Source organism: Stegostoma tigrinum, chromosome 34 (genome assembly GCF_030684315.1).
Source record: "Stegostoma tigrinum isolate sSteTig4 chromosome 34, sSteTig4.hap1, whole genome shotgun sequence".
NCBI lineage: Eukaryota > Metazoa > Chordata > Chondrichthyes > Orectolobiformes > Stegostomatidae > Stegostoma > Stegostoma tigrinum.
This window is the reverse complement of record NC_081387.1, coordinates 3,231,802-3,254,768: the sequence shown is the minus strand read 5'-3', so window position 1 is coordinate 3,254,768 and position 22,967 is coordinate 3,231,802. Positions and strand designations below refer to the sequence as shown.

Here is a 22,967-nt window from a genome sequence, read left to right as displayed (position 1 = left end):
TTCTGGTTTATCAAGAGCAATATTCCATATAAAGTGCAGGGCCATGTAGCCACTGGGAAACCTGAGGCACACTTGGTTGTCCTGTTTCTGTTTAATCACACCACGTACAGAACACAGATGTCTACACAGGATGAAGCTGTCACAGAAGGCTCACTGCAAATCTAATAACGATAGGCCTTTCCACCGAGCGTTCCTGGTAGTGCAGATGGCTCTTTAAATCAGTCTAGGCTTTGTCTCATACCTCACACTTGACTAGTTTCTCCTCTGGGTGTGTGCACAGGTTTGTTAAATACAAGAAAGATTTGTCACATTTCTCACATCCTGTTCTTTGCAGTGTGAATCATCTGCTATATCAGGAGGTTCACGGATGTCCCAAAAGTTTTGTTTAAACATCACACTTGACGACTTTATCTCCTGTGTGGACTAACACTCCAATAAAAGACTTCCAAGCTTAATAATCATGTGAAGGCTTTGTCATATACCTCTCATTCAAAGAGTTTCTCTCCGTCATGAATCCTCTGGTGTCTTACAGGAGTATAGGAGTCAGTAAAAACCTTAATAGAAATCTCACATCAGAATGGTTTCTCCCCTGTGTGTAAACGCTGGTGTCTCCTAAGGTTTGAGGATTGTGAGAATGATTTCTTGCATACAACACACGTGAATGGTTTGTCCCCTGTATGAACACGCCGATGTACTCGGAGGGTTGATGAGTCTGAGAATGATTTGTCACACACTTCGCATGTGAATGGTTTCTCCCCTGTGTGAGTGCGATGGTGTACACGGAGAGTCGATGAATCGGAGAATGATTTGTCACACATTTCACACATGAATGGTTTCTCCCCCGTGTGAATGCGTTGATGGATGCAGAGAGTTGATGAATCAGAGAATGATTTGTCACACACTGCACATGTGAATGGTTGGTCTCCTGTGTGAATGCGTTGGTGGTTGAGGAGGGTTGATGATCGTGAGAACAATTTGTCGCACAACTTGCACATGAATGGCTTGTCCCCTGTGTGAATACGTTGGTGGTCAAGGAGACGTGATGATCTCGAGAATGATTTGTCACACACCCCACATATGAATGGTTTCTCCCCTGTGTGCACGCACTGATGGAGTCGGAGATGTGATAATTGCGTGAATGATTTGTCACACACTTTACACATGAACGGTTTCTCCCCTGTATGGATGCGTTGGTGGATGCGGAGGTGCGATGATTGTGAGAATGATTTGTCACAAACCTCACATGTGAATGGCTTCTCTCCAGTGTGAACGCGTTGATGCAAGCGGAGGTGTGATGACTGTGAGAATGATTTTTCACATGACTTGCACTTGAATGGTTTCTCCCCTGTGTGAATGCGCTGGTGATTCACAAGAGTCAATGCGTGTGTGAAAGCTTGGTCACATGTGTCACATCTGAAGGGTTTTTCCCCTGTGTGAATCCTCTGGTGTATCTGCAGATCAGAAAAATGGATGAAAGATTTGTCACAAACCTCACAGGTGAAGGGTTTCTCCCCTGTGTGAATGAGTTGGTGAGTCAGCAGAGTTGTAGATGTTGCAAAAGCTTTATTACAAACTTCACATTTAAATGGTTTCTCCCCTGTATGAACATATCGGTGTGTGCGGAGGTGTGATGACCGCAAAAATGATTTATTGCACACTCCACAAGTGAATGGCCTCTCCCTGCTGTGGATACTTTGGCCTTTTATGAGCGTTGATGACTGCATGAAATCTTGGTCACACATCTCACACTTGAATGCTTTTCCGTCCAGGTGGCTGTTTAGTGATGCACCTTCTGTGCTAGATCTTGTTAGTCTGTGGAATCCTCCTCACACATGAACAGTTTCCTCCTATAGGAATGAGTCAGTTATTCATGAAGCTCGATGAATGATGGAAGCTGTCACCACACTTGGAGCCACTTACACTTCTTCCCAGCCTCAACCTGACTGATCATCCACATCCCAATCTTCAGAAAGGTCTGTTCTGATGGAAGGCTCCACACCACTGACCAGTTTCAGATCTGATCATCCGTCAAAGCTCCCTTGACTCGACTAATTTCCAGATGATGGTTTCACTGCCCAACCTTCTCTGTGTTGAGCAATGCTGTAAAGGGACTGGATGTCTTCCCACTGTTCAGCAGTTGTTCTCTGGATGATGGTCAGCATTTATCTGCAGCATGTATCCTCTCACTATTCTCTGGTGTAGTACGGTGCAATCCTTCTGTAAAACATTAACAGGAAACATGATTTCCGCCAACTCCCTCTCTTTCTTCATTGAAGGGTCCAACTCCTTGGTTTTTTTGTTTATACTTTCAGAGGATCTGGCTGACTAGCATTTATTGCCCATCCTTAACTGTCCATGAGAAGCCTTCTTGAACTGCTTCAGTTCATCTTGTGTAGACTGATTTACAGCAACAGTGTCAGAACAGTGACATTGTCTCAAGTCAGGATAGTGCATAGTTTGGAAGGAAAATTGCAGAGGTGGTGTTCCCATGTATCTGCTGCTCCTTTGTCCTTTCAATGGGAAAGGTTGGAGGTTTGGAAGGTGAAGTCAGCAGAGTTGTGAGTTGTTGCTATGTTATGGCGGAGGTGGGTATGTCGGATGAGGGCAGGGAGGCTTTCAAGGAGACTCAAGTTTGAAGAGGAGGGCAACGAAATCCAGGAGAAGATGCACAGAGAGCAAGAGTGTGGTAGGGACAGAAGAGTTGGACCAGAGGTGTTTGTGATATATAGGCAAGGGTTGTGTCAGGAGTGAGGTGGTATGGGTGGGATGATAACAAAGTGTGGAGCTGGATGAACACAGCAGGCCAAGCAGCATCTTAGGAGCACAAAAGCTGATGTTCCGGGCCTAGACCCGATATTCGGCTTGCCTGGTGACCAGGATTTGGGACCTGGCCACTCCATAGCTTTGCTTCTTAACCAGGCATGGAGTTTGTTGTACTGGCAAAAACTTTTGAAATGTCAAAAATTACGCATATAAAATATGAATTTAATGGATTGGAATTGTTTTCCCCAGCCTCCACCCACTTCCCAGCCCCTGAAATACAGGTTCATATTCATAGCAAACCTTCAAACTTTTCTTTTCTGAAGTTTGCATCCTCCTCTCAACACAGTGAAAGATTGTAAGAAGGCCCATCAAGTCAGGACGCTGGCCAAGCCAATATTTTTAAATTCATTCATGGCATGTGGGTGCTTCTGGCTAGGCAGCATTTATTGCCCATCCCCACAGTCCAAAGATATGCAGGCTAGGTGGATCAGCCATGCTAAATTGTCCCAGGGTTGTGTAGGTTATAGGGGAATGGGTCTGGGTAGGATGCTGTAAGGGTCAGCGTGGACTTGTTGGGCCGAAGGGCCTGTTTCCACACTGTAGGGAATCTAATCTAATCTAATTGCCCAGAGGACAGTTAAGAGTCAACCACATTGTTTTAGGTCTGGAGTCGCATGTAAACCAGATCAGGTAAGGATGACAGATTCCCTTCCCAAGAGCCACATGGATTTTTCCAACAATCAACACTGGTTTCATGGTCATCATTGAATTCTTAATTCCAGCTTCTTTTATTGAATTCAAATTCCACCATGAGCCATGTTGGGTTTTGAACCTGGGTCCCCAGAACCTTAGAGATAACAAGGTGTAGAGTTGGATGAACACAGCAGGTCAAGCAGCATCAGAGGAGCAGGAAAGCTGGGTCTAGGCCCGAAACATCAGCCTTCTTGCTCCTCTAATGCTGCTTGGCCTGCTGTGTTCATCCAGCTCTACACCTTGTTATTTCAGACTCTGCAGCATCTGCAGTTCCTACTCTCTCTCCCCAGAACATTAGCTGAATTTCTGGATTAATAGTCCAGTGACAATACCACTTGGCCATTCGCAGTACACACCACTGTGACTGTGCCATGATGGTGGAGTGAATGTTGAAGGCGGTGGATATGATACCAATCAAGTGGGCATCTTGTCCTGGACACTGTCAAGTTTTCCGAGTGTTGTCAGAGTTGCAGTCATCCAATCAGGTGGAAAGAATTCCATCAAACCCTTAACTTGTACATTGTAGATGGTGGATAAGCTTTGGGGAGTCCGTTTAGTTACTTACTACAGGATTCTGACCTGCTGATCTGCTCTTGTTGCCACAGTATTTAAATGGAGAGACCAGTGGAGGTGATGGTGGGCTGTATATGTGAGGGTGGGTGGCGAGGGTGCAGGGTGTGTAGTGTGGGGTGGGTGGAGGGTACCTATGATTGTGGGGATGTGGGAGGGATAGGAGACACAGACAGTGCTGATTGCTAGGACCCGGGACAGTGTTGTCCCTTTTTCACAATGAATTTATCAATTAATGGCCCACAGGAGAAGAACCAGCTCCCAAAAGACCCACAGAACTCAACAACAGGAAATCAGTGAGAATCCTCTTGCGAGGCCACATCTGCAATACTGTGTCCACTTCTAGTCACCCACTCATAGGAAAGGTATTACTAAGCTGGAGATAGTTCAGAAGAGATTTACCAGCATTCTGCCAGGAATGGAAAGTTTGAGTTATAAAGAGAAGCTGGATAAGCTGGATTCTTTTCACTGGAGCATAGGAGATTGAAAGGTGACCTGATAGCAGATTACAACAACAATGAGAGGTATAGATAGAGATAATGGTAGTTGTCTTTTGTGAGGATGGGGGGTTTCAAGAAGAGGGGGCAAATTTTTAAGGTGAGATGAGAGAGATTTAAAAATATGTGATGGGCAAATATATTTACACAGAGAGTGGTTCACATGTGTAATGAATTTCCGGAGGCAGTGAAGGATGTGGGACATGCATATGGTCACAGAAATTTGAGGGTGCATCCATGAGGATCAATGGTCGGCACAACATTGTGGGCTGAAGGGCCTGTTCTGTGCTGTACTGTTCTATGTTCTATGTTCTAATTGCAACGTTTAAAAGACATTAGGGTACGTGCATGAATAGGAAATGTTTGGAGGGATATGGGCCAGGACCAGGCAGGTGAGACTTGTTTTAGTTTGGAATTATGTTCGGCATGGACCTAAGGGTCTGTTTCTGTGCTGTATGACTCTGTGACTCTGCACTTCCCAGATAATGACACGTCACTTTCTCATATTCAGGAATGAGACATGAACAAAACTCAGGCTGGAAATCAGGAGGGAAATGCTTCCAATAAACACACTCAATATCCAACACACAGCTCCAGTCAAACAGTTCAGCACAAAGCACCGAGTAAACAGCTCTCTCAGCTGGATCTTCTCACACAGCATAAGGGACATTTCCACCCCTGATTACCCACAGGATAGTCAGACTGCCTGAAGACTGGTGTGGATATTATGGGATACAATTTGTATAAAAGCTGCTCCTTCACTCACCATCTCCTCACTTGGTTTTCAGTCCCTATAGGAAGTGAACCAGCTCTGGAAGAGGAAGAGGAGAGAATGGGCAGAGTGGGTGGGCTCTCTGATTGACGTCTCTCACAGTCAATCCAAATATTTCTGCAGCAACATGAGTTTCCAGAAACTTGGGAAACTGACCAGTGAAATGGAGGTGACTTTGAGCAGCAGATCAGGCGGGGATTTAAACATGTCAGCGTCCCACCTGAATAAAAGCTCACTTATTGCAGCTCTGTCTCAGTTCCCCTGGTAAATGTTTGATCGAGATTTCTAGTGTGGGAATAACATTCTTCATCCTTGGAAGGTTTTAAACTAACAACATCAGTGTGGGACATGTATCCGTAATGATACTTACTACGAACCTTCCCTTTCCAGGATTTGAGCTGACAATATGTTCTAGACTTTAGAAAGTAAAGGGAGGTTGGAGATGTGGCGCTAATTTGCAAAGACAGAGATCTGCAAAGAGATAGCAGGAAGTGTGGATGCTGAATTCAGAGACAAAACAGTGTGGAGCTGGAGGAACACAGCAGGCCAGGCAGTATAAGAGGAGCAAGAAAGTTGATGTTTCAGGTCAGTACCCTTCTTCAGAAATGGGGAGAGGAAGGGAGCTGGGAAGTAGATGGAGAGGAGGGGTGGGGCTGTTGTGAAGATTGCAACGATTTTTTTCGGAAAAGGGTGATAAAAAAAGGAGCACCACAGTGTATTGAATATAAAGAACCATGTGCAAAATCAGCGACCATGGGACCAGCAGTTTAGATGGAATACAGTCGTTGAAACAGGAGATGGGAGACATGGATAAGAAGAGCTCAGAGAGGGCATAAAGAGAAATAAGAAAGAAACCAGAGAAAGATGTGGCTTCGGAATGTGGGGAATTCAGGGGAAGCATTACTGGACACTTGTCCAGGCAGGCTCGTGGAAGGAAGAGAAATGACAGAGGCAGCTGATGGGGAGAAATAAGAAAGGGATAATCACCTTATTGGAATTGTACTATATAACCCCCAGTAGTCAGTGGGAAATTGAGAAACAAATTTGTAAGGAGATATCAGGTATTTGTTGGACTAATAGAGTGGTTATGGTCGGAGATTTTAACTTTATAAACATAGATGGGGATTGCCATCGTGTTAAGGGCTTGGATGGAGAGGAATTTGTTAAGTGTGTACAAGAAAATTTTCTGATTCAGTATGTTGATGTACATACTTGAGAAGGAGCAAAATTTGACTTACTGTTGGGAAGTAAGGCAGGGCAAGTGACTGAGGTCACAGAGGAGGAGTACTTTGGAGCCAGCGAACATAATTCTATCAGTTTTAAAATAATGATGGAAAAGGATGGACCTGATCTAAAACTTAAAGTTCTAAACTGGAGGAAGGGCAATTTTGACGGTATTAGGCAAAAGCTTTCAGAAGTTGACTGGGAGGCGGATGTTTGCAGGTGAAGAGACGGCTGGAAAATGGGAAGCCTTCACAAATGAAAGAATGAAAGTCTAGAGACAGTATGTTCCTGTTAGGGTGAAGGGCAAGACTGGCTTTTTTGCAGCAGAGAGCAGTGGGAGCCGGGCGGAAGTGAGGTCGCAGTACAGAGGCTGTCGGGAAGGTGAGTGAGTGCTATTTAAGTACTTACCTCGAAGCCAGCAGTCCTTTTTGCTGGGAAGGTGAGTGATTGTTTTTAAGTGGCTGCGTTCTAAACCCGAGACCCTACACCGTAGGGTCTCCCTCCCACCCACCTCATCTAACCTTAATAAGAGGCTGTAGACTTGGTAAGTTTTTTCAGGTTTTCTCTTTTTTTGCTTCTCTTCCTTGTTTAGTACTGTGTGAGCTTTCAGATTAGCGGGGTATGGATGTTAGGACAGTTACATGTTCCTCTTGCAGAATGTGGCAGGTGAGAGAAACAACACATGTCTCCGCTGGCCACATCTGCAGGAAGTCCACCCAACTCCAGCTCCTTGAAAACCGAGTTAGGGAACTGGAGCTGGAGCTGGAGCTGGATGGACTGCGGATCATCCAGGAGGTCGAGGGGGAAATTGAGAGGATGTGCAGGGAGGTGGTCACTCCTCAAGCGCAGGATAAGGACAGCTGGGTTACAGTCAGGAGGCGGAAAGGGAACCGACAGACAGAGCAGGGATCCCCTGTGGCCGGCCCTCAGCAATAAGTATACCGCTTTGGATACTGCTGGTAGGGGAAAGCCATAGTTGTCAGAACTCTGGCACTGAGCCTGGCACTGTGACTCAGAAGGGAAGGGGGGATATTAGAAAAAAGCTAGTGTTAGGGGAGTCAATAGTTAGACAGATTGACAGGAGATTTTATGGTCAGGAACGGGACTCCCGGAAGGTATGTTGCCTCCCAGGTGCCAGGGTTCGGGATGTCACCAATCGGGTCTACAAGATTCTGAAGGGGGACAGTGAGCAGCCAGAAATCGTGGTACATATTGGCACCAATGACATAGCCAGGAAAGGGATTGAAGATCTGAAAAGGGACAACAGAGAGCTAGGTGCTAGGTTGGAACCTGAAGAGCAGGACGAGTAGAGTAGTGTTCTCACGTTTGCTACCGGTGCCACGAGGTAGCGAAGTGAGGAATAGGCAGCGAGTGCAGCTTAACACGTGGCTGTGCAGCTGGTGCAGGAAGGAGGGCTTCAGATACTTAGACCATTGGGATGCCTTCTGGGGAAGGTGGGATCTGTACATGATGGACAGGTTGCACCTGAACTGGAGGGGCACAAATGTCCTGGGTGGGAGATTTGCTCAAGTAGTTCGGGAGGGTTTAAACTAGTTTGGCAGGGGCGTGGGAACTAGAGCTACACATCTGAGGGGGGAGGGAGCATAGTAGTGAATGAGGCAGTGGCAGGATGCAGTGAATCTACGGGGAAGGTTTTTCATGTGATGGAACGAAGGGATCGGTTAAAATGTGTCTGCTTTAACGCAAGGAGTGTCAGATATAAGAGTGACAAACTTAGAGCATGGATCAGTACTTGGGACTATGATGTTGTGGTCATAACGGAGACGTGGGTTTCACAGGGGCAGGAATGGTTGCTAGATGTTCCAGGGTTTAGAACATTTAGAAAGAAAAAGGAGGGGGTAAAAGAGGAGGGCGTGTAGCGTTGCTAATCAGTGCATCACAGCAAGAGAAATGAAAGTTGCCGAGGAAGGTTTGTCAACTGAGTCAGTATGGGTGGAAGTTAAGAACAGCAAGGGAGCAGTCACCTCATTGGGAGTTTTCTACAGACCCCCAAACAGCAGTAGGGAGATCAAAGAACTCATAGGCCAGCAGATTGTTGTAAAGTGCAAATGTAGCAGTGTTGTTGTTATGGGTGACTTCAACATTGCCAATATTGATTGGAACCTCCTCAGCGCAGATGGTTTGGATGGAGCCGTTTTTGTCAGGTGTGTTCAGGACGGTTTCCTTACTCAGTATGGGGACAGGCCAACGAGGGGAGAGGCCATTTTGGATTTGGTGCTCGACCATGAGCCAGGACAGGTGTCAGATCTCGCGATGGGAGAACACTTTGGCGACAGTGACCACAACAGCCTCACATTTACCATAGCCATAGAGAGGGAAAGGAGCAATTACCAGGGGAAGATATTTAACTGGGGAAAAGGAAACTATGACGCTATCAGGCAGGAGTTGGGAAGTATAGATTGGGAGCACTTGTTCCACAGAAAGGGCACAACAGACATGTGGAGACTGTTTAAGGAACAGTTGTTGCTAGTGATGCATAAATTTGTTCTTCTGAGACAGGTAAGAAGGGGTAAGATTAAGGAGCCTTGGATGATGGGAACAGAGGTGTTTCCCGTCAAAAAGAAAAAGGCAGCTTAAGTAAGGTGGAGGAAGCAAGGGTCTAGCACAGCTTTAGAGGATTACAGGCTTGCTCGGAAGGAGCTCAAAAGTGGACTGAGGAGGGCCAGGAGGGGGCATGAAAAAGGCTTGGCAGGAAGGATTAGGGAGGACCCGAAGGCATTTTACTCATACGTAAGGAATAAGAGAATGTTCAGGGAGAAGGTACGGCCGATCAGAGATAGTGTAGGAAACTTGTGCGTGGAGTCTGAGCAGATAGAGGAAGTCCTAAATGAGTTTTTTGCTTCGGTTTTCACTAAGGAAAGGGACCTTGTTGTGAATGAGAACTTTGAGGAGCAGGGAAACAGGCTTGAACAGATCGAGATTGGAAATTTTGGCAAACATTAAGATTGATAAGTCCCCAGGGCCAGACCATATTTGTCCTAGGTTGCTCCAGGAAGCGAGAAAGGAGGTTGCTAAGCCGCTGGCGAAGATCTTTGCTTCCTCACTCTCCACGGGAGTCGTACCGGAAGATTGGAGGGAGGCAAATGTTGTTCCTCTTTTCAAGAAAGGAAATAGGGAAATCCCGGGAAATTACAGACCAGTCAGTCTTACGTCCGTGGTCAGCAAGATTTTGGAAAGAATTCTAAGGGATAGGATTTATGACTATTTGGAAAAGCGTAGCGTGATTAAAGGGAGTCAGCATTGCTTTGTGAGGGACAGGTCATGCCTCACAAATCTTATTGAGTTCTTTGAGGAGGTCACGAGACAGGTTGACGAGGGTCGAGCAGTGGATGTGGTGTGCATGGACTTCAGCAAGGCATTTGATAAGGTTCCCCACGGCAGGCTGATTCATAAAGTCAGGAAGTATGGGATACAGGGTGATTTGGCTGTGTGGATTCGGAATTGGTTGGCTGACAGGAGACAGAGAGCGGTTGTAGATGGTAAGTATTCTGCCTGGAGGTCAGTGCTGAGCGGTGTCCCACAGGGCTCTGTTCTTGGGCCTCAGCTATTTGTAGTTTTTAATAAATGACTTGGATGAGGAGGTTGAGGGGTGGGTTAGTATGTTTGCTGATGACACAAAGGTTGGAGGTGCCGTTGATAGTATCAAGGGCTATTGCAGGCTTCAGCGAAACATTGACAGTATGCAGAGCTGGGCTGAGAAATGGCAGATGGAATTCAGCCAGGATAAATGCGAAGTGATGCATTTTGGAAGGTTGAACTTAAGTGCTGAATATAGGATTAAAGGCAGGATTCTCGGCAGTGTGGAGGAACAGCAGGATCTTGGTGTTCAAGTGCATAGCTCCCTCAAAGTTGTCACCCAAGTGGATAAGGTTGTTAAGAAAGCATATGGTGTTTTGGCTTTCATTAACAGGGGGATCGAGTTTAAGAGCCGCAAGGTTTTGCTGCAGCTCTACAAAACCCTGGTGAGACCACACTTGGAATATTGTGTCCAGTTCTGGTCGCCCTATTATAGGAAAGATGTGGAGGCTTTGGAGAGGGTGCAAAGGAAGTTTACCAGGATGCTGCCTGCACTGGAGGACTTGTTTTACGAGGAGAGATTGACTGAGCTCGGACTTTTCTCACTGGAGAGAAGGAGGAAGAGAGGTGACCTGATCGAGGTGTACAAGGTAATGAGAGGCATGGATAGAGTCAATAGCCAGAGACTTTTCCCCAGGGCAGGATTGACTGCCACGAGGGGTCATAGTTTTAAGGTGTTAGGAGGAAGGTATAGAGAAAATCTGGACACTAAGAACTTAAAGAGATCAGCAATGTGGCACTGGTGAGACAACAAGATATCAGAGGGAGGTTCTTCACCCAGAGAATTGTGAGCGCATGGAATGCTTTGCCAGTGGTAGTCATGGAAGCAGAGTCATTAGTGACATTTAAGCGACTGCTGGACATGCACATGGACAGCAGTGAATTGACGGGAATGTAGGTTAGGTTATTTTACCTTTGGATTAGGATTAATCCACGGCACAACATCGTGGGCCGAAGGGCCTGTACTGTGCTGTACTTTTCTATGTTCTATGGTAGGTGTGGGGTTACACGTATTTGGAAAGGCAAGGACCAATTAGGGATAGTCAACATAGCTTCATGCATGGGAAGTCGTGTCTCACTGACCTGATTGAGTTTTTTCGAAGAAGTAACAAAGAGGATTGATGAGGGCAGGGCAGATGTGATCTGCATGGACTTCAGTGAGGCATTTGTCAAGGGGATAGATTTGCCACATGGTGCAGCTGGAGCTGCAGATGGACTCACTATGGAGCATCGGTAAGTTTTAAAGTCTTATGGAAAGCGATAAGGGCAGTTCAGAAGATAAATATCGAAACTGGGGAAGGCCATTTCAGTATCATTAGATAGGACCTGTCAAACATTGTCTGGAAGCAGCTACTCACAGAGATTCTGTATTTGGGAAGTGGAAGTCTTTTAAAAGTAGAACAGTGAGAATTCAGGGCCAGCTAGTTCCTGTAAAAGTGAAAGGCAAAGGCAGCAAGTCCAGGGAATCCTGGATGTCAAGGGAATCAAGAGTTTGATAAAGAAAAAGAAGCCAGTGTCTGTCAGGTACAGGAAACAGGAGAGACCCTTCAGAAATATAGAGTGTAGGGGGCTGCTTAAGTGGAGGCTTGGGGACTGCTTTGCAGAACACTTATGCTCCGTTTGCAATGAACAACTGCACCTCCCAGTTGGGAACCATTTCAATTCCCCCTCCCATTCCGCAAACGACAGGTCCATCGTGGGCCTCCTGCAGTGCCACAATGATGCCACCTGAAGGTTGCAGGAACAGCAACTCATATTCCACTTGGGAACCCTGCAGCCCAATGGTATTAATGTGGACCTCACAGTCTTCAAAATCTCCCCTCACCCTTCTGCATCTCAAAACCAGCCCAGCTCGTCTCACCTCCCTAACCTGACCTTCTCCCCACCTATCCCCTCCTCCCACCTCAAGCCCCACTCCCATCTCCTACCTGCTAACCTCATCCCACCCCCTTGACCTGTCCATCCTCCCTGGATTGACCTATATCCTCCCTACCTCCCCACCTACACTCACCTTTACTGGCTCCATCCCTGCCTCTTTGACCTATCTGTCTCCTCTCCACCTATCATCTCCTCTATCTATCTTCTGCCCGCCTCCCCCTCTCTCCCTATTTATTTCAGAACCCCCTTCCCCACCCCCATTTCTGAAGAAGGGTCTGGGCCCAAAATGTCAGCTTTTATGTTCGTACAATGCTGCTTGACCTGCTGTGTTCATCCAGCTCTACACCTTGTTATCTCAGATTCTCTAGCATCTGCAGTTCCTGCTATCTCTGCTTTAAAAATACATTAGGAGGATAAAGAGGGGCAATGAAATATCTTTAGCAGATAAGATTCAGAAAAACTCGAAAGCATGGAAAGGTTCTGGAGCATGTTAGGATAAATGAGGAGGGATTAGAAGTTTCAGCAGGCATAAAGGTGCATAAATCCCCAGGGCCTGATGTGGTGTATCACAGGTTGCTATGGGATGCAAGGGGCTCCGGGGGGGAAGGTTTAACACTTCACTGGCTACAAATGAAGTACCAGATGACTGAAGGACAGTTAATGTGATTCCTATGCTCAAGAACAACAACAACAGGGAAAGGCCAGGTAAGTAAAGACCAGTTAGCCTGACATCAGTGGTCAATTTTGAGGGACAGGATTAATCAATACTTGAAAAAGCAGGGATTGATCGGGGATAGTCAGCACAAGTTTGCTGTCTGACTGATTTAATGAGCTTTTTTTTGAAATGGTGATTAAATATATTGATGAGATTAGTGCAGTTGCTGTGGTTAACATGGACTCCAGTGAGGCCTCTGACAAGGTCCTACATCCAAAGCTGGTTCAAAAGGTGAGGGCTCATGGCATCCAAAGCAAGTTGGTAAACAGGATCCAAAATTGGCTTTCTAATTTTGCAAATAGGTTGCAAAGAGTGATGGTGGAGGATTATTTTTGTGATTGGAAGCCTGGGAACAGCAGTGTACCACAGGGATCAGTGCTGGGACCTTTGCATTTTGTTATTTACATGAACAGTTCCATTTTACTTGAATGTGAATGTAAAAGATATGATTAGATAGCTTGCAGACCACATGAAAATTAGTTGTTGTTGTGACAGTGAAGGGAATTGTCTGAAGCTACAACCTAATATTGATCAGCTGGTAAAATGGGTTGTGCTATTGTAAATGGAGTTTAATCCTGATAGGCATGAGGTGATCCATTTTGGGGGGGGGTCTCATCAGGGAAGGATTAACACAATGAATGGTAGGTCCCTACAAAGTACTGAGGAAAAACTACAGAGCTTGGTGTATATGTCCATACATCCCCGAAGGTATCAGCAAAGACAGATAGTGTGGTGAAGGAGACATACAAGGTACCTGCCCTCATTAGCCAGGGTGTAGAATGTAGGAGTAGGAAGTCTTATTACAACTTTATAAAACATTGGTTCAGTCAAGCTGGAATATTGTCTGCAGCTCTGGGCATCACACTAACAGAAGGATGTGATTGCTCTGGAGAGGATGCAGAGGAGATTTACTGGGATGCTACTGAGATGGAAATATCTGCTCATGAGAAGAGACTCAATAGGCTGGGTTTGTTTTCCCTCCAGCAGAGGAGTCTGAGGGGGTATTCTGATTAAGGTGTACATTATTATGGGAGGCAGAGACAGGGTAGGTAATGAGAATCACTTCCCCATGGCAGATGGATCTAAAACCAGAAGGCATCGGTTTATAGTTAGGAGTAAGTAGTTTAGAAGGGATCTGAGGAAACAGACTTTCAACTGAAGGGTGGTAGAAATATGGAATTGCTGCCTGAGAGAGTAATGAAGACACATACTCTTGCAACATTTAAGAAGCATCTGGATGAGCATTTAAAATGCTGGGGTAGAGTAGGCCATGGACCAAGTGCATTTATATGGCATTAATGTAGTTTGGTGTTGGTTGTTTGGCATAGACGTGGTGGGCTGAGGGGCCTGTTTCAATGCTGTGTGACTCCATGTCTACGAATGATTCTCCACATTCAAAATGGGGATGCAATAACCTCTCCACCTTGACAGTGTTCCATCAAATACTCACAGGGAGGTTATAACATGGGTTAGATATAGAGTCAAGCTCCAATCAAACAATCCCTGGAATTTCAGATTAAACCAGATCAAAATGCCCCTGCCTCAGTCACTCAGACTGGATCACTGACATTGATATCATTGGATGTTGGTTTGGGAAGCAGGAGCTGACCAAATAAAGGGATAGACTCTTACAGACACTTCACATCTACAGTGACCTGAGTTACCAGTGAACATCAGAGATTTTCAGTTAGTCATTCTGGAATGTGGCTGTATTAGAGCCTGTGGGGTTTAAGATGTTTTTTTTCTCTTGATTTGGGGATCCTCTGTCAGTGCCTCATGTGTAGTTTGCTCTTCACTCCTGGAGTCTACTCACTTTTACTCACCAGTTTCACTTCTCCTGACACCAGGGACTTTACCACCGTTCATAGCTTTGGGGATCCAGATAAAAAGACAACACTGACACCTGCAGTTACAAGTTACAACTTTAAATCAAATCAAACTTTTAAGCTGAAAGGCAGCGAGAACTGCTGATGCTGGAGGCAGAGATGACAGTGTGGAACTGGACGAACACAGCAGGCCAGGCAGCATCAGAGGAGTGGGAAAGTTGACATCTCGGATTGGGATCCTTCTTCAGAAAGAGGCCTGAAGAAGGGTCCCAACCTGAAACATCAACTTTCCTACTCCTCTGTTGCTGCCTGATCTGCTGTGTTCCTCAAACTTTCAAGCTGTCAGTTTAAACTGAAGCCCGTAAAAATTGTATCTAAGATAACAGAAATATTATAGGTTGTTGCCGGCTGTGATTCAGTTCACACACTAAACTCTGCAAAAGAAAGGTTGTATGCTCATTTGGCATTCCACAAGCTGATACATCTCAGTTATGTTACTTATGACTAATGAAATGAAATATTTACATTTCACTTTAAAAAGCACTTCATTAGCTGTAAAGTTCTTTTTTATAGCCCAGAATTGCAAAAGTTGATATATAAATACCAATCTGTGTTTCTTAGGAAATCTTGTGAACTAGAAATTATAAACCCATTTATGGAGAAAGTACCCCTTTCCACAGTGAAACTGACCATATATTGTGTACAGAACTTTCTTATTGTTGGACCCTGAGTGTTTGAGTGAATATGGACACATCAGACTAACAAATCTCGTACTTTTGGTTAAGATCAAAGTTAATTTATTACAGATTTTGTATCTATTCAAACAGTAAATAAACAACAAAAATAACCTGAAATTTGAGTTTACCAAAATAACAAAGCTTTTGAAAATGATTCAAGATCTTTCCCAGAATATGAAATCAACCTTGGAAAAGCATAATGTGGACATATTACACGATTAATATGTCGAGCTATGATGGGCTGAAGGAACTCAAGACTGTCGAGACTTCTTTTATATTCAAACTGATGAAGGTTCTGTACAGATTATACAGGAAGAAATTGTTCTCATTGGTGGAAGGGTTGAAAACCAGAAAATACAGATTTTCACTAATTGGCAAATCAATGGTGACATGAGGAAAGATGAGGGAGGTAAAAATGGTAAATTTAAATCAAAAGCACCTACTTTGCTGTTAGGTTTTTCAGCAGGGTATGTGATTTATGTGATCTTATTGGGTCTGTAGGACCCGCCAATGAGTGAAAAGCCACGATAATTTAAAGGAGCTGCACAGCTATTAGAATTCAGTCCCAGCTCCATGGCAGATATCACAGCCTGAGATCACAATGCCAAAATTTCAGCTGGGAATACCACTGGAGGTCATGATCCGTCACCTGAGAAAGCCTGAATTAGGATCTGGAATGTACTGTCTAAGAGGGTGTCAGAGGAAGGTTCAATTGAAGTGTTGAACAGGGAACTGGATTATTGAAGAGGAGGAATCTGCAATGGCGAGAGTGGAAGTAATTCAAGGGCTGAAGACTCGGTCACACAAGACACACACCCTGTGTGATTCTTCCGATATCTCAGAAGACACGAAGAACCGCATAAACTTTAATGTAAATCTCACACTTTAAATGTTCCGTTTCCATGTAGACTACCCCTCTCCGTATTAACACTGCTTGGAAAGATGCTCATCGAGTATTATGAAATCTCTTAGAATTCCCTCTTAAAGCTTTTTGCATCTTTTTCTCTCTCTGTCATTTGAGTCCTTATTAAACTCACCTCTTTGATCATATTTTTGTTCATCCTCTCCTAATACATGTCTTTCCGCGTCATTGGACTCCACCCAGACTGAAGGCCTGCATCGTCTGAAGTCTTCAGCGAAGCCCTGGCTACGACAAGCAGGAATGGGCAGCTGTAATTCAAAATGCATTTATCCTCAGTGCTAAGCTTATTTCCTCAAGACCCAATGCATCCAACCTAGCTAGCAGGGAGGAAAAGGTGGGTTGTTGACAGTACAGGGCACCATAGGGTCAGAAATGCTGATTAAAGCATCTGTGTTTAAACTACTGTTTAGTTTATAATAGTAATTGGCTACTGTTAATAATAACTGGTAAGTCAGTTTCACTGTTTTGCTTTTTTTTATCTCTTGCAATTTATTCACCTTAGTATTATTTCCCTGTTTATTACTTCTGTCTTTTTTTATTTCTTGAGATACACACCTTAGTATTTAATAAATGCAGAGATTCTTTGCCCTGAAACACCCTCCTCCTGATTTATTACTCTACCTTCACTAACCTACATGCAGTGTCTGAACCAGGGACCTGGTGGGTGATCTAGGCTGCCTGAGTATTCCTGCAGGGTTACCAATCACACGGAGCAGAACTCCCTACAGCATTCCATTCTGGGGTGAGGTGTCTGTGGTTGGTGTTGCATTCTGTGGAGAATAGACTGCAGTTTGCATCGTGTTCTGTGGTTTTGTTTTTCATGGCATCATGGAATAGTGTAGGTTAGATGGGCTTCAGATTGGTATGACAGGTTGGCACAACATCGACGGCCGAAGGGCCTGTACTGTGCTGTAATGTTCTATGTTCTAATACTCCTGCTTGGTCTCTGTGTTATTTTTCATCTGACTACATATCTACGTTTTACTATATCAACTTGCTGTATAAATGCAAGCTATTGTCCTCACATTCCCTCTAATTTCTCCTGGAAGACAGACTATGGATATTAGATAACAAAGTGTGAAGCTGGATGAACACAGCAGGCCAAGCAGCATCTCAGGAGCACAAAAGCTGACGTTTCGGGCCTAGACCCTTCATCATGGATATGGATATTGATTGCTCTCTAGTGCTCAGTGCAGGGCCATTCAGCATGTGGAGAGCCAGACAGTGAATGTTGTGAGACAATGGAGGCTGTCACAGCCGAAACACATCCTGCCCTCCTCATGACCTCCCAGCTGGGCTCAGTGATGAGGAATGGGATCTCTGGCTGATTCTCCTCCTTCAGAGACCAGAGACATTGAGGCTAATTGTAATTCCTCCATTATTACCCCAGGAATGGCTCCTCCCCGGGTCCTGGTGCTGGTTGATCAGAAGCCTTTCTAACCACTGAGCATCTAATTGTTTTCTTGGTCAGAATGAGAGTCAGTGAGTGCCTTGTACCTGATGCTGCACTGAAAGGATGCTGAGCTTCTATATATATTGTTGTCTTCATTTGGTGATGTTTGGTGACCTGGTCAAAGATTGAATCGTCTTGAAATGATTGGACTGATGATGAAGAGGTTTGAGACAGACAGTGCTTTGGAACGACAGCTTCCCTGTGTGAGCACTGGAGGGTAACCAACACAGACAGTGTAATAGAATCAGGTGACCTTTCTCCAAGACCATGTGGAGACAATGGTGTATGGTGAGAGAGGAGGGGGAGAAAGAGTCCAGACACTGGAATGTTTTTGTCTCCCATGTAGGTTTGCTGATGTTCCTGGAGGGTTGACACATTGTGAAGGCTTTATTACAGAACTCACACCAGAAGTGATTCTCCCCTGTGTGAATGGATTAATGGACCAAGTTTCTCACCAATACGGAGTCATTGGTGTTTTAGAAGATTCAATGTTTAGTTGAGATTCTTTTCAAAACCATTTCAGCTGAAGGATTACTCCCCTGTGTGAATCCTCTGATGTCGCAGGAGGTATGAGGACCTCGAGAAAGACTTGTCACACACCTCACATGGGAACTGCTTCTCCCCCGTGTGAATACGACGATGATCCACAAGGGTCGATGACTGTCTGAAGGCTCGGTCACAGAGGTCACATTTAAAGGGTTTCTCTCCTGTGTGAATCCTCTGGTGCCTCAGGAGATCGGAGGACTGGATGAAAGACATTTTACAACCATCACATTGGAAGGGTTTCTCTCCAGTGTGAATCATCTGGTGTTTCAGGAGGCTCGAAGAGGTCGCAAAAGCTTTACTGCAAACCTCGCACTTGAAAGGTTTCTCCCTCGTGTGGATCTTCTGATGGACCAGGAGGCTCCTTAACTGTGAAAAGGATTTATCACACACCTCACACTTGACTGGTTTCTCCCCTGTATGAATAGGTTGGTGTGCACGGAGTGTTGATAAGTCTGCAAATGCTTTATCACACACCTCACATGTGAATGGCTTCTCGCCTGTATGTGTGCGTCGGTGCCTGTGGAGGTTGCACGATTTTGAGAATGACTTTTTGCACAACTCACACCTAAATAGCTTCTTGACTCCTTGAATATGTTGATGATTCCTGATTGTCGATGACTGTGAGCAAACCTGATCATGTTTCTCACATCCATTTGCTTTCTTGTTCATGTCGTCGTGAAGTTGTTCCTTGGGTGATGGTCAGGATTTATCTGTGCTGTCTATCCTCTCTGTATTCTCTGGTGTCGTACAGTGCAATTTTTCTGTAAAACAGGAAAAGGAAACATTATTTCTTCCAACTCCCTCTCCTTCTTTGCTGAAGAGGCTGACAGCGAGTGTGAATTTGCTATGTGTGTGTGTGTGTGTGTGTGTGTGTTTTGGCATGGGGCGGATATCAGGTACAAGTCCTTTCTTCATCTTCATTTCACTGTCACACACCATCTGTTCCCAGCAGTGGATTATGTCCAGTAGCAGCAGACTACATTACTACTTTCTTTCCTCAGCCCAGACCCCAACCTTCCCATGTATTGTAATGCTTACACCATGCCCATCAGCGGGTAATCTAAAAAGTCATGGAAATGTTTGAATCACAGTTTGGAATTTTCTCCTTTCGCTTTCCAAAATTATGTGAAGAAAAGTCACATGTGTAAAACAGACTCTCAATTTACTATGAGCTTGAGTCAAGCTGGTGAAGATCAGTTTTATCCTAAGAAGAGATGTTTAAAATGAAAAAAAAAACTGAGCAGAAATATTAATTCACTGGAGATTTTGAAACATATTTCCTTTATTTAGAAAATATTTGAAGGAAGCACAATGCAGGAGTTGTCAGAAGCTGGGGAATATATTGCTTCAGTGCAATTGATTGAAGGGTTCTTATCCTGTGAAATTACATACACTCACTCACAGTACACACCCAAAATCAACCACAGAACCAAGGCTTTGGGGAAAGCGTGATGCCCTCAGGTAAACTCTTGAAAGAAGGCATGAAAAAAATTTCAATAAGTGTGTCTTTAGGTACGGCAGCTGAATTGAAATGACGAATATAGAGATTGAGAGGGAAAAGGTCATGAAAGAATCTGAAAACAAGAGAATTTTAAAAATGAGGTGCTGTTTGACTAGGAATCAATGTAGATCAGCAAGCACAGGGCTGATTGGGGAACAGGTTTAAGTAGCAATGAAGAAAAGGGCAGCAGAATTTTGGATAAACTCAGATTTACAATGCATTAGTTTTATTTATTTGTCACAAGCACTAAGTATAGGAGTACAAATGCACAGTGAAAAGTGCACAGTCACCATTCACTGGTGCCCACTTGGTTACAAAAAACAGAATTAAAAGATTTAATAGAGCTAAAAGGTAAGCAAGAAAGAAATGAAAGTTCAGATCTCAGAGTCCCAAGTCCCATTTTGACAATGGTGCAGCTGCTGCTCCAACCACTAGGACAGTGAGGAGGCTGCTGCCGCCACCAACATGCGAAGGGCCAGGTAGACCAACTCCAGCCCATGCTCAATCCATCAGCGGTACAGGAAACAGCCCACCCGTTCAGCTCCCGCCACATGATTCCCAGTTGCGACCCAACTCCTTAGGTAGGGAGTTACTAGGGCAAGGGACATATGAGAGCAACCACAAGAGCACTGGAATAGTATGGATGTGGTTTTCACAAGCCGTTGAGCTGAGGCAGGGCATGATTGGTCTCTGATCCACATCTGGAAATGACAATGAGAGCCAGGAATGGTAATGAAGAACCATTCATAGAACAGTCAAATACAAGAGGAGTGTGACAGAGCTGCAATGTCAGAGGAGCCGTCTTTCAGATAAGATTTCAAATGTGGTCCCTTCTACTTACTGTGAGGTGGGGATAGAAGATTGGTGGTTGAGGGGTGTCACCATTGTCTTGGCCTACATTAATCTCTAATCAGCAACGTTAAAAAACAGATGATCTGATCATTATCAAATTGCTGTTTGTGGGAACATACTCTGGACACAGGCTGTCACACTGCCTAAATTAAAAGAATAACTATTTCAAAAGTACTTCATTGGCTACAAAATAGTTTTGTAGGTAGTCATAAAAAGCTTTACACAAGTACAACTCTGTTTTATTTTCCGATGAAGTTCGAGAGATACGGCAACGCGAAGGCTTGGAAGGATTTGAAGAGACAGCAACATCCACATTCGAACACACAAGATAAAAATGACCCATTCACAATGCGCAAGATAATAACCAGCTTCCAGCACACACACACAGAACTCGACAATAGGAAATCAGGAAGAATCCTCAGACATTCAGCACCTCCCAGATAATGACACCTCACCTTCTCATATTCAGGAATGAGCCATCCACAAAACTCAGCCTGGAAATCAGGAGGGAAATGTTTCCAATAAACACACTCAATATCCAACACACAGCTACAGTCGAACACAGAGCACCGAATAAACAGCTCTCTCAGCTTGATCTTCTCACACAGCATAAGGGACATTTCCACCCCTGATTACCTACAGGACAGTCAGACTGCCTGAAGATTGGTGTGGATATTATGGGATACAATTTGTATAAAAGCTGCTCCTTCACTCACCATCTCCTCACTTGGCTTTCAGTCCCTATAGGAAGTGAACCAGCTCTGGAAGAGGAAGAGGATAGAATGGGCAGAGTGGGTGGGCTCTCTGATTGACTCTCTCACAGTCAATCCAAATATTTCTGCAGCAACATGAGTTTCCTGAAGCTTGGGAAACTGACCGGTGAAATGGAGATGACTTTGAGCAGCAGATCAGGTGGAGATTTAAACTTGTCATTGTCCCATCGGAATAAAACTTCACTTATTGCAGCTGCTGTCTCAGTTCCCCTGGTAAATGTTTGATAGAGACCTCAGCCAAATGACCCGTCCTCTTAACCAAGCAATCTAACCACTGGCTCCTGACATTCAATTGTGTCATCACTGAATCCCTCACTGTTAACATCCTTGAAGTTACCCTTGACCAGAAACACAGTGGCTACAAGAGGAAGTCAGAGGCTAATAATACTGGAATGAGTAACTCAGTTCCTGACTCCCCAAAGCCTGTCCACCATCTACTAGATAAATGGCAGGACTATAGAATGTAGAACAGTACAGCACCATACAGGGCCTTCAGCCCACAACGTTGTGCTGAACCTTTACACTAAACCTAAGGTCTATCTAACCTGCACTGCTACTTTATTCTATCATCCATATGCCTATCTAATAACCGCTTAAATGCCCCTAATGAGGCCAACCACAGTACCCTCTCAGGCAATGCATTCCACGCCCCAACCACTCTCTGAATAAAGAACCTACATTTGACATCTCCCCACCATCTACCTCCACTCACTTTAAAACAATGTCCCCTCATAAAAGCTACCTCCACCCTCGGAAAAAAGTCTGGCTGTCTACTCTATCTATACCTCTGATCATTTTATACACCTCTGTCAAGTCACCTCTCATCCATCGTTGTTCTAAAGAGAAAAGCCGTAGCTCTCTCAACCTTTCCTCGTAAGACCATTCCTCCATTCCAAGCAACATCTGGTAAATCTCCTCTGCATCTTTTCTAACGCTTCCACATCTTTCCTGTAATGAGGTGACCAGAGCTGGACACAATACTCCAGATGTGGCCGAACCAGGCTTTTGTATAGCTGGAGCAAAGCTTCATGACTCTTGAACTCAATCCCTCTATTAATGAAAGCTAACACACCATACGCCTTCTTGACAACTCTATCCACCTGGGTGGCAACTCTCAGGAAACTGCGAACATGAACCCCAAATCCCTCTGGTCCTCCACACTGCCAAGAATCTTTCCGTTAACCCTGTATTCTGCTTGCAAGTTTGTCCTTCTAAAATGAATCATCTCACACTTTTCGGGGTTAAACTCCATCGACCACTTCTCAGCCCGGCTCTGCATTCTGTCAATGTCCCTTTGTAACCTAGAACAGCCCTCTGCGGTGTCCACAACATGACCTACCTTTGTATCAACTATGATGGAATACTTACACTTGCCTGGATTGGTACAGCTCCAAAAACATTCAAGAAGGATGTTTACCAGGATGCTGCCTGGACTGGACGGCTTGTCTTACGAGGAGAGGTTTACTGAGCTCGGACTTTTCTCTCTGGAGAGAAGGAGGAAGAGAGGTGACCTGATTGAGGTGTGCAAGGTAATGAGAGGCATGGATAGAGTTGATAGCCAGAGACTTTTCTCCAGGGCAGGATTGAC

The 22,967-nt window shown here is 44.8% G+C and overlaps 1 pseudogene; it reads right to left on the bottom strand.

The window, feature by feature from the left end:
* Positions 1-485: 485 nt before the first annotated feature.
* LOC125446397 (zinc finger protein 91-like) lies at positions 486-21,293 on the bottom strand (annotated as a pseudogene).
* Positions 21,294-22,967: the final 1,674 nt, after the last annotated feature.